This window comes from Schistocerca gregaria, unplaced genomic scaffold, assembly GCF_023897955.1.
Source record: "Schistocerca gregaria isolate iqSchGreg1 unplaced genomic scaffold, iqSchGreg1.2 ptg000480l, whole genome shotgun sequence".
NCBI lineage: Eukaryota > Metazoa > Arthropoda > Insecta > Orthoptera > Acrididae > Schistocerca > Schistocerca gregaria.
Window position 1 is genome coordinate 2889194 of NW_026061890.1, and position 10574 is coordinate 2899767.

Consider the following 10574-nt stretch of genomic DNA (forward strand, 5'->3'; position numbering starts at 1 on the left):
CCTGCTGCATTCAATCGCGATGTAATTTCTGTGTTTCATCAACACTCAAAACGTCCACAGATTACTGGAAGTCTCCAGATGTGCTTCGGAAACTACTTCTGGTCTCAAAGGTAACGATCAAAAAGTAGACAGTTTGAGACATTACTCCCATGGAGAATATTCCGCATGGTGCCTGTTTTATTCAATACCGATGCAATTTTTGTGTTTCATCAACACTCTGAACGTCGACAGATTACATGATGCCTCCAGATGTGCATCGGAAACTACTATTGGTCTCCCAGGGAATAATCAAAGCGTATACAGTTTGACACATTACTCATATGGCGAAAATACTTCATGGTTCCTGTTGCATTCAATCCAAAAGCAATATCTGTGTTTCATCAACACTCTGAACGTCCAAAGATTTCAGAATGCCTCCAGATGTGCATCGGAAACTACTACTGGTCTCCCAGGAATCGATTAAAGGGTAGTCAGTTTGAGGCATTACTCCCTATGACGAAAGTCTCCTTGGTGTCTGTTGTATTCAATCCCGATTCAATTTCTGTGTTTCATCAACACTCAGAACGTCCACAGATTACAGGAAGCTTCCAGATGTGCTGTGGAAACTACTACTGGTCTCTCAAGAATCGATGAAAGCGTAGACAGTTTGAGACATTACTCTGATGTAGAGAAGTCCTCATGGTGCCTGTTGATTTCAATCCCATTGCAAATTCTGTGTTTCATTAACAATCTGAACGTCCATAGATTACATGAAACCTCCAGATGTGCTTCGGAAACTACTACTGGTCTCCCAGGAATCTATCAAACCGTAGGTAATTTGAGACATTAGTCCCATGCAGAAATTTCCGCATGGTGCCTGTTGTATTCAATCCCGATGCAATTTCGGTGTTTCATCAGCACTCTGAACGTCCACAGATTACATGAAGCCTCCAGATGTGCTTCGGAAACTACTACTTGTCACCCAGGAATCGATCAATGCGTAGACAGTTTGAAACATAACTCCCTTGGAGAAAATTCCGCATGGTGCCTATTATATTCAATCCCGATGCAATTCTTGTGTTTCATCAACGCTCTGAACTTCGACAATTACAGGATGCCTTCAGATTTGCTTCGGAAGCTACTACTGGTCTCCCAGGGAACAATCAAAGCGTAGACAGATTGAGACGTTACTCCCAGTGAGAAAAGTCCGCATGGTGCCTGTTTTATTCAATACCGATGCAATTTTTGCGTTTCATCAACACTCTGAACGTCGACAGATTACATGATGCCTCCAGATGTGCTTCGGAAACTACTATTGGTCTCCCAGGGAACAATCAAAGCGTATACAGTTTGAGACATTACTCATATGGAGAAAATACTTCATGGTGCCTGTTGCATTCAATCCCAAAGCAATATCTGTGTTTCATCAACACTCTGAACGTGCAAAATTACAGAATGCCTACAGATGTGCATCGGAAACTACTACTGGTCTCGCAGGAATCGATTAAAGGGTAGGGAGTTTGAGGCATTACTCCCTATGACGAATGTCTTCTTGGTGTCTGTTGTATTCAATCCCGATTAAATTTCTGTGTTTCATCAACACTCAGAATGTCCACAGATTACAGGAAGCTTCCAGATGTGCTGCAGAAGCTACTACTGGTCTCCCAGGAATCGACTAAAGCGTAGACAGTTCGAGACATTACTCCCATGTAGAGAAGGAAGCAGGGTGCCTGTTGTATTCAATCCCGATGCAATTTCTGTGTTTCATCAACACTCAGAACGTCCACAGATTACATGAAGCCTCCAGATGTGCTTCGGAAACTACTACTTGTCACCCAGGAATCGATCAATGCGTAGACAGTTTGAAACATAACTCCCTTGGGGAAAATTCCGCATGGTGCCTATTATATTCAATCCCGATGCAATTCTTGTGTTTCATCAACGCTCTGAACTTCGACAGGTTACCGGATGCCTTCAGATTTGCTTCGGAAGCTACTACTGGTCTCCCAGGGAACAATCAAAGCGTAGACGGATTGAGACATTACTCCCAGGGAGAAAAGTCCGCATGGTGCCTGTTGTATTCAATCCCGATGTAATATCTGAGTTTCACCAACACTCTGAACGTCTACAGATCACTGGAAGACTCCAGATGGGCTTCGGAAACTACTTCTGGTCTCCCAGGTATTTATCAAAAAGTAGAAAGTTTGAGACATTAATCCCATGGAGAAAAGTCCGCATGGTGCCTGTTGTATTCAATCCCGATGTAATTTCTGTGTTTCATCAACACTCTGAACGTCCACAGATTACATGAAGCCTCCAGATGTGCTACGGAAACTAGTACTGCTCTGCCAGGAATCGATCAATGCGAAACAGTTTGAGAAATAACTCCCATGGAGATAATTCCGCATGGTGCCTATTATATTCAATCCGATGCAATTTTTGTGTTTCGTCAACGCTCTGAACGTCGACACATTACAGGATGCCTCCAGATGTGCTTCGGAAACTACTACTGGTCTCCCAGGGAACAATCAAAGCTTATACAGATTGAGACATTAATCCCATGTAGAGAAGTCGGCATGGTGCCTGTTGTATTCAATCCCGATGCAATTTCTGTGTTTCGTTAACACTCTGAACGTCCATAGATTACATGAAGCCTCCAGATGTGCTTCGGAAACTACTACTGGTCTCCCAGGGAACAATCAATGCGTAGTCAGTTTCAGAAATTACTCCCATGGAGAAAAGTCCGTATGGTGCCTATTATATTCAAACAAGATGCAATCTTTGTGTTTAATCAACGCTCTGAACGTCGACAGATTACAGGATGCCTCTAGATGTGCTTCGCAAACTAATACTGGTCTCCCAGGGAACAATCAATGCGTAGACAGTTTGAGACATTACTCCCACAGAGAAAAGTCCGCATGGTGCCTTGTGTATTCAATCCCGATGCAATTTCTGTGTTTCATCAACACTCGGAACGTCCGCAGATTATATGAAGCCTCCAGATGTGCTTCGGAAACTACTACACGTCTCCCAGGATTCGATCAAAGCATAGATAGTTTGAGACTTTACTCCCATGGAGACATGTCCGCTTGGTGCCTGTTGTATTCAACCCCGACGCAATTTATGTGTTTCATCAACACTCTGAACGTCCACAGATTACAGAATTCCTCCAGATGTGCTGTGAAAACTACTACTGGTTTCCCAGGGAACATTGAAAGCGTAGACAGTTTCAGACAATACTCCCAGGGAGAAAAGTCCGCATGGTGCCTGGTGTATTCAATCCCGATGCAATTTCTGTGTTTCATTAACACTCTGAACGTCCACAGATTACATGAAGCCTCCAAATGTGCTTCGGAAACTACTGCTGGTCTCCCAGTAAACGATCAAAGCGTAGACAGTTTGAGACATTACTCCGATGGAGAAAAGTCCGCATTTTTCGTGTTGTATTGAATCCAGATGCAATTTCAGTGTTTGATCAAAACTCTGAATGTCCACAGATTACAGAAGGATTCCTGTTGTGCATCGGAACCTACTACTGGTCTCCCAGGATTCGACCAAAGTGTAGACAGTTTGAGACATAACTCCCATTGAGAAAAGTCCGCATGGTACTTGTTGTATTCAATCCCGATGCAGTTTCTGTGTTTCATCAACACACTGAACGTCCACAGATTACATGAAGCCTCCAGATGTGCTACGGAAACTAGTACTGCTCTGCCAGGAATCGATCAATGCGAAGACAGTTTGAGAAATAACTCCCATGGAGAAAATCCCGCATGGTGCCTATTATATTTAATCCCGATGCAAATTTTGTGTTTCGTCAACGCTCTGAACGTCGACAGATTACACGATGCCTCCAGATGTGCTTCGGAAACAACTACTGGTCTCCCAGGAACAATCAAAGCGTATACAGTTTAAGACATTACTCCCATGTAGAGAAGTCGGCATGGTGCCTGTTGTATTCAATCCCGATACAATTTCTGTGTTTCATTAACACTCCGCACGTCCACAGATTACATGATGCCTCCAGATGTGCTTCGGAAACTACTATTGGTCTCCCAGGGAACAATCAAAGCGTATACAGTTTGAGACATTACTCATATGGCGAAAAATTCTTCATGGTTCCTGTTGCATTCAATCCAAATGCAATATCTGTGTTTCATCAACACTCTGAACGTCCAAAGATTACAAAATGCCTCCAGATGTCCATCGGAAACTACTACTGGTCTCCCAGGAATCGATTAAAGGGTAGGGAGTTTGAGGCATTACTCCCTATGACGAAAGTCTCCTTGGTGTCTGTTGTATTCAATCCCGATTCAATTTCTGTGTTTCATCAACACTCGGAACGTCCACAGATTACATGAAGCCTCCAGATGTGCTTCGGAAACTACTACTTGTCACCCAGGAATCGATCAATGCGTAGACAGTTTGAAACATAACTCCCTTGGGGAAAATTCCGCATGGTGCCTATTATATTGAATCCCGATGCAATTCTTGTGTTTCATCAACGCTCTGAACTTCGACAGGTTACAGGATGCCTTCAGATTTGCTTCGGAAGCTACTACTGGTCTCCCAGGGAACAATCAAAGCGTAGACGGATTGAGACATTACTCCCAGGGAGAAAAGTCCGCATGGTGCCTGTTGTATTCAATCCCGATGTAATTTCTGAGTTTCATCAACACTCTGAACGTCTACAGATCACTGGAAGACTCCAGATGGGCTTCGGAAACTACTTCTGGTCTCCCAGGTATTTATCAAAAAGTAGACAGTTTGAGACATTACTCCCATGGAGAAAAGTCCGCATTTGGCGTGTTGTATTGAATAAAGATGCAATTTCAGTGTTTGGTCAACACCATGAATGTCCACAGAAAACAGAATGATTCCAGTTGTGCATCGGAACCTGCTACTGGTTTCCCAGGATTCGACCAAAGTGTAGACAGTTTGAGAAATAACTTCCATTGAGAAAAGTCCGCATGGTGCTTGTTGTATTCAATCCCGATGCAATTTCTGTGTTTCATCAACACTCTGAACGTCCACAGATTACATGAAGCCTCCAGATGTGCTACGGAAACTAGTACTGCTCTGCCAGGAATCGATCAATGCGAAGACAGTTTGAGAAATAACTCCCATGGAGATAATTCCGCATGGTGCCTATTATATTCAATCCGATGCAATTTTTGTGTTTCGTCAACGCTCTGAACGTCGACACATTACAGGATGCCTCCAGATGTGCTTCGGAAACTACTACTGGTCTCCCAGGGAACAATCAAAGCTTATACAGTTTGAGACATTAATCCCATGTAGAGAAGTCGGCATGGTGCCTGTTGTATTCAATCCCGATGCAATTTCTGTGTTTCGTTAACACTCTGAACGTCCATAGATTACATGAAGCCTCCAGATGTGCTTCGGAAACTAATACTGGTCTCCCAGGGAACAATCAATGCGTAGACAGTTTGAGACATTACTCCCACAGAGAAAAGTCCGCATGGTGCCTTGTGTATTCAATCCCGATGCAATTTCTGTGTTTCATCAACACTCGGAACGTCCGCAGATTATATGAAGCCTCCAGATGTGCTACGGAAACTACTACACGTCTCCCAGGATTCGATCAAAGCATAGATAGTTTGAGACTTTACTCCCATGGAGACATGTCCGCTTGGTGCCTGTTGTATTCAACCCCGACGCAATTTATGTGTTTCATCAACACTCTGAACGTCCACAGATTACAGAATTCCTCCAGATGTGCTGTGGAAACTACTACTGGTCTCCCAGGGAACATTGAAAGCGTTTCCGAAGCACATCTGGAGGCATCATGTTATCTGTCGACGTTCAGAGTGTTGATGAAACACAATAATTGCATCGGTATTGAATTAAACAGCCTCCATGCGGAATATTCTCCATGGGAGTAATGTCTCAAACTGTCTACGCATTGGTCGATTCCTGGGAGACCAGTAGTAGTTTCCGAAGCACATCTGGAGGCTTCATGTAATCTATGGTCGTCCAGGGTGTTAATGAAACACAGAAATTGCATCGGGAATGAATACAACAGGCACCCTGCTTACTTCTCTACATGGGAGTAATTTCTCAAACTGTCTACGCTTTGGTCGATTCCTGGGAGACCAGTAGTAGTTTCTGCAGCACATCTGGAAGCTTCCTGTAATCTGTGGACGTTCTGAGTGTTGATGAAACACAGAAATTGCATCGGGATTGAATACAACAGGCACCATGCGGACTTTTCTCCATGGGAGTAATGTCTCTAACCGTCTACGCATTGATCGTCCCTGGGAGAACAGTAGTAGTTTCCGAAGCACATCTGAAGGCTTCCTGTAATCTGTTGACGTTCAGAGTGTTGATCAAACACAGAAATTGCATCGGGATTACATACAACAGGCACCATGCGGACTTTTCTCCATGGGAGTAATGTCTCAAACTATCTACCTTTTGGTCGATACCTGGAAGACCAGAAGTAGTTTCCGAAGCGCATCTGGAGTCTTCCTGTGATCTGTGGACGTTCACAGTGTTGATGAAACACAGAAATTGCATCGGGATTGAATACAACAAGCACCATGCGGACTTTTCTCAATGGAAGTTATTTCTCAAACTGTCTTCGCATTGATCGATTCCTGGCAGAGCAGTACTAGTTTCCGTAGCACATCTGGAGGCTTCATGTAATCTGTGGACGTTCAGTGTGTTGATGAAACACAGAAACTGCATCGGGATTGAATACAACAAGTACCATGCGGACTTTTCTCAATGGGATCGATCAAAAGGTAGACAGTTTGAGACATTACTCCCATGGAGAATATTCCGCATGGTGCCTGTTTTATTCAATACCGATGCAATTTTTGTGTTTCATCAACACTCTGAACGTCGACAGATTACATGATGCCTCCAGATGTGCATCGGAAACTACTATTGGTCTCCCAGGGAATAATCAAAGCGTATACAGTTTGACACATTACTCATATGGCGAAAATTCTTCATGGTTCCTGTTGCATTCAATCCAAAAGCAATATCTGTGTTTCATCAACACTCTGAACGTCCAAAGATTTCAGAATGCCTCCAGATGTGCATCGGAAACTACTACTGGTCTCCCAGGAATCGATTAAAGGGTAGTCAGTTTGAGGCATTACTCCCTATGACGAAAGTCTCCTTGGTGTCTGTTGTATTCAATCCCGATTCAATTTCTGTGTTTCATCAACACTCAGAACGTCCACAGATTACAGGAAGCTTCCAGATGTGCTGTGGAAACTACTACTGGTCTCTCAAGAATCGATGAAAGCGTAGACAGTTTGAGACATTACTCTGATGTAGAGAAGTCCTCATGGTGCCTGTTGATTTCAATCCCATTGCAAATTCTGTGTTTCATTAACAATCTGAACGTCCATAGATTACATGAAACCTCCAGATGTGCTTCGGAAACTACTACTGGTCTCCCAGGAATCTATCAAACCGTAGGTAATTTGAGACATTAGTCCCATGCAGAAATTTCCGCATGGTGCCTGTTGTATTCAATCCCGAAGCAATTTCGGTGTTTCATCAGCACTCTGAACGTCCACAGATTACATGAAGCCTCCAGATGTGCTTCGGAAACTACTACTTGTCACCCAGGAATCGATCAATGCGTAGACAGTTTGAAACATAACTCCCTTGGAGAAAATTCCGCATGGTGCCTATTATATTCAATCCCGATGCAATTCTTGTGTTTCATCAACGCTCTGAACTTCGACAATTACAGGATGCCTTCAGATTTGCTTCGGAAGCTACTACTGGTCTCCCAGGGAACAATCAAAGCGTAGACAGATTGAGACGTTACTCCCAGGGAGAAAAGTCCGCATGGTGCCTGTTTTATTCAATACCGATGCAATTTTTGCGTTTCATCAACACTCTGAACGTCGACAGATTACATGATGCCTCCAGATGTGCTTCGGAAACTACTATTGGTCTCCCAGGGAACAATCAAAGCGTATACAGTTTGAGACATTACTCATATGGAGAAAATACTTCATGGTGCCTGTTGCATTCAATCCCAAAGCAATATCTGTGTTTCATCAACACTCTGAACGTGCAAAATTACAGAATGCCTACAGATGTGCATCGGAAACTACTACTGGTCTCCCAGGAATCGATTAAAGGGTAGGGAGTTTGAGGCATTACTCCCTATGACGAATGTCTTCTTGGTGTCTGTTGTATTCAATCCCGATTAAATTTCTGTGTTTCATCAACACTCAGAACGTCCACAGATTACAGGAAGCTTCCAGATGTGCTGCAGAAGCTACTACTGGTCTCCCAGGAATCGACTAAAGCGTAGACAGTTCGAGACATTACTCCCATGTAGAGAAGGAAGCAGGGTGCCTGTTGTATTCAATCCCGATGCAATTTCTGTGTTTCATCAACACTCAGAACGTCCACAGATTACATGAAGCCTCCAGATGTGCTTCGGAAACTACTACTTGTCACCCAGGAATCGATCAATGCGTAGACAGTTTGAAACATAACTCCCTTGGGGAAAATTCCGCATGGTGCCTATTATATTCAATCCCGATGCAATTCTTGTGTTTCATCAACGCTCTGAACTTCGACAGGTTACAGGATGCCTTCAGATTTGCTTCTGAAGCTACTACTGGTCTCCCAGGGAACAATCAAAGCGTAGACGGATTGAGACATTACTCCCAGGGAGAAAAGTCCGCATGGTGCCTGTTGTATTCAATCCCGATGTAATATCTGAGTTTCACCAACACTCTGAACGTCTACAGATCACTGGAAGACTCCAGATGGGCTTCGGAAACTACTTCTGGTCTCCCAGGTATTTATCAAAAAGTAGAAAGTTTGAGACATTAATCCCATGGAGAAAAGTCCGCATGGTGCCTGTTGTATTCAATCCCGATGTAATTTCTGTGTTTCATCAACACTCTGAACGTCCACAGATTACATGAAGCCTCCAGATGTGCTACGGAAACTAGTACTGCTCTGCCAGGAATCGATCAATGCGAAACAGTTTGAGAAATAACTCCCATGGAGATAATTCCGCATGGTGCCTATGATATTCAATCCGATGCAATTTTTGTGTTTCGTCAACGCTCTGAACGTCGACACATTACAGGATGCCTCCAGATGTGCTTCGGAAACTAATACTGGTCTCCCAGGGAACAATCAAAGCTTATACAGATTGAGACATTAATCCCATGTAGAGAAGTCGGCATGGTGCCTGTTGTATTCAATCCCGATGCAATTTCTGTGTTTCGTTAACACTCTGAACGTCCATAGATTACATGAAGCCTCCAGATGTGCTTCGGAAACTACTACTGGTCTCCCAGGGAACAATCAATGCGTAGTCAGTTTCAGAAATTACTCCCATGGAGAAAAGTCCGTATGGTGCCTATTATATTCAAACAAGATGCAATCTTTGTGTTTAATCAACGCTCTGAACGTCGACAGATTACAGGATGCCTCTAGATGTGCTTCGCAAACTAATACTGGTCTCCCAGGGAACAATCAATGCGTAGACAGTTTGAGACATTACTCCCACAGAGAAAAGTCCGCATGGTGCCTTGTGTATTCAATCCCGATGCAATTTCTGTGTTTCATCAACACTCGGAACGTCCGCAGATTATATGAAGCCTCCAGATGTGCTTCGGAAACTACTACACGTCTCCCAGGATTCGATCAAAGCATAGATAGTTTGAGACTTTACTCCCATGGAGACATGTCCGCTTGGTGCCTGTTGTATTCAACCCCGACGCAATATATGTGTTTCATCAACACTCTGAACGTCCACAGATTACAGAATTCCTCCAGATGTGCTGTGAAAACTACTACTGGTTTCCCAGGGAACATTGAAAGCGTAGACAGTTTCAGACAATACTCCCAGGGAGAAAAGTCCGCATGGTGCCTGGTGTATTCAATCCCGATGCAATTTCTGTGTTTCATTAACACTCTGAACGTCCACAGATTACATGAAGCCTCCAAATGTGCTTCGGAAACTACTGCTGGTCTCCCAGTAAACGATCAAAGCGTAGACAGTTTGAGACATTACTCCGATGGAGAAAAGTCCGCATTTTTCGTGTTGTATTGAATCCAGATGCAATTTCAGTGTTTGATCAAAACTCTGAATGTCCACAGATTACAGAAGGATTCCTGTTGTGCATCGGAACCTACTACTGGTCTCCCAGGATTCGACCAAAGTGTAGACAGTTTGAGACATAACTCCCATTGAGAAAAGTCCGCATGGTACTTGTTGTATTCAATCCCGATGCAGTTTCTGTGTTTCATCAATACACTGAACGTCCACAGATTACATGAAGCCTCCAGATGTGCTACGGAAACTAGTACTGCTCTGCCAGGAATCGATCAATGCGAAGACAGTTTGAGAAATAACTCCCATGGAGAAAATCCCGCATGGTGCCTATTATATTTAATCCCGATGCAAATTTTGTGTTTCGTCAACGCTCTGAACGTCGACAGATTACACGATGCCTCCAGATGTGCTTCGGAAACAACTACTGGTCTCCCAGGAACAATCAAAGCGTATACAGTTTAAGACATTACTCCCATGTAGAGAAGTCGGCATGGTGCCTGTTGTATTCAATCCCGATACA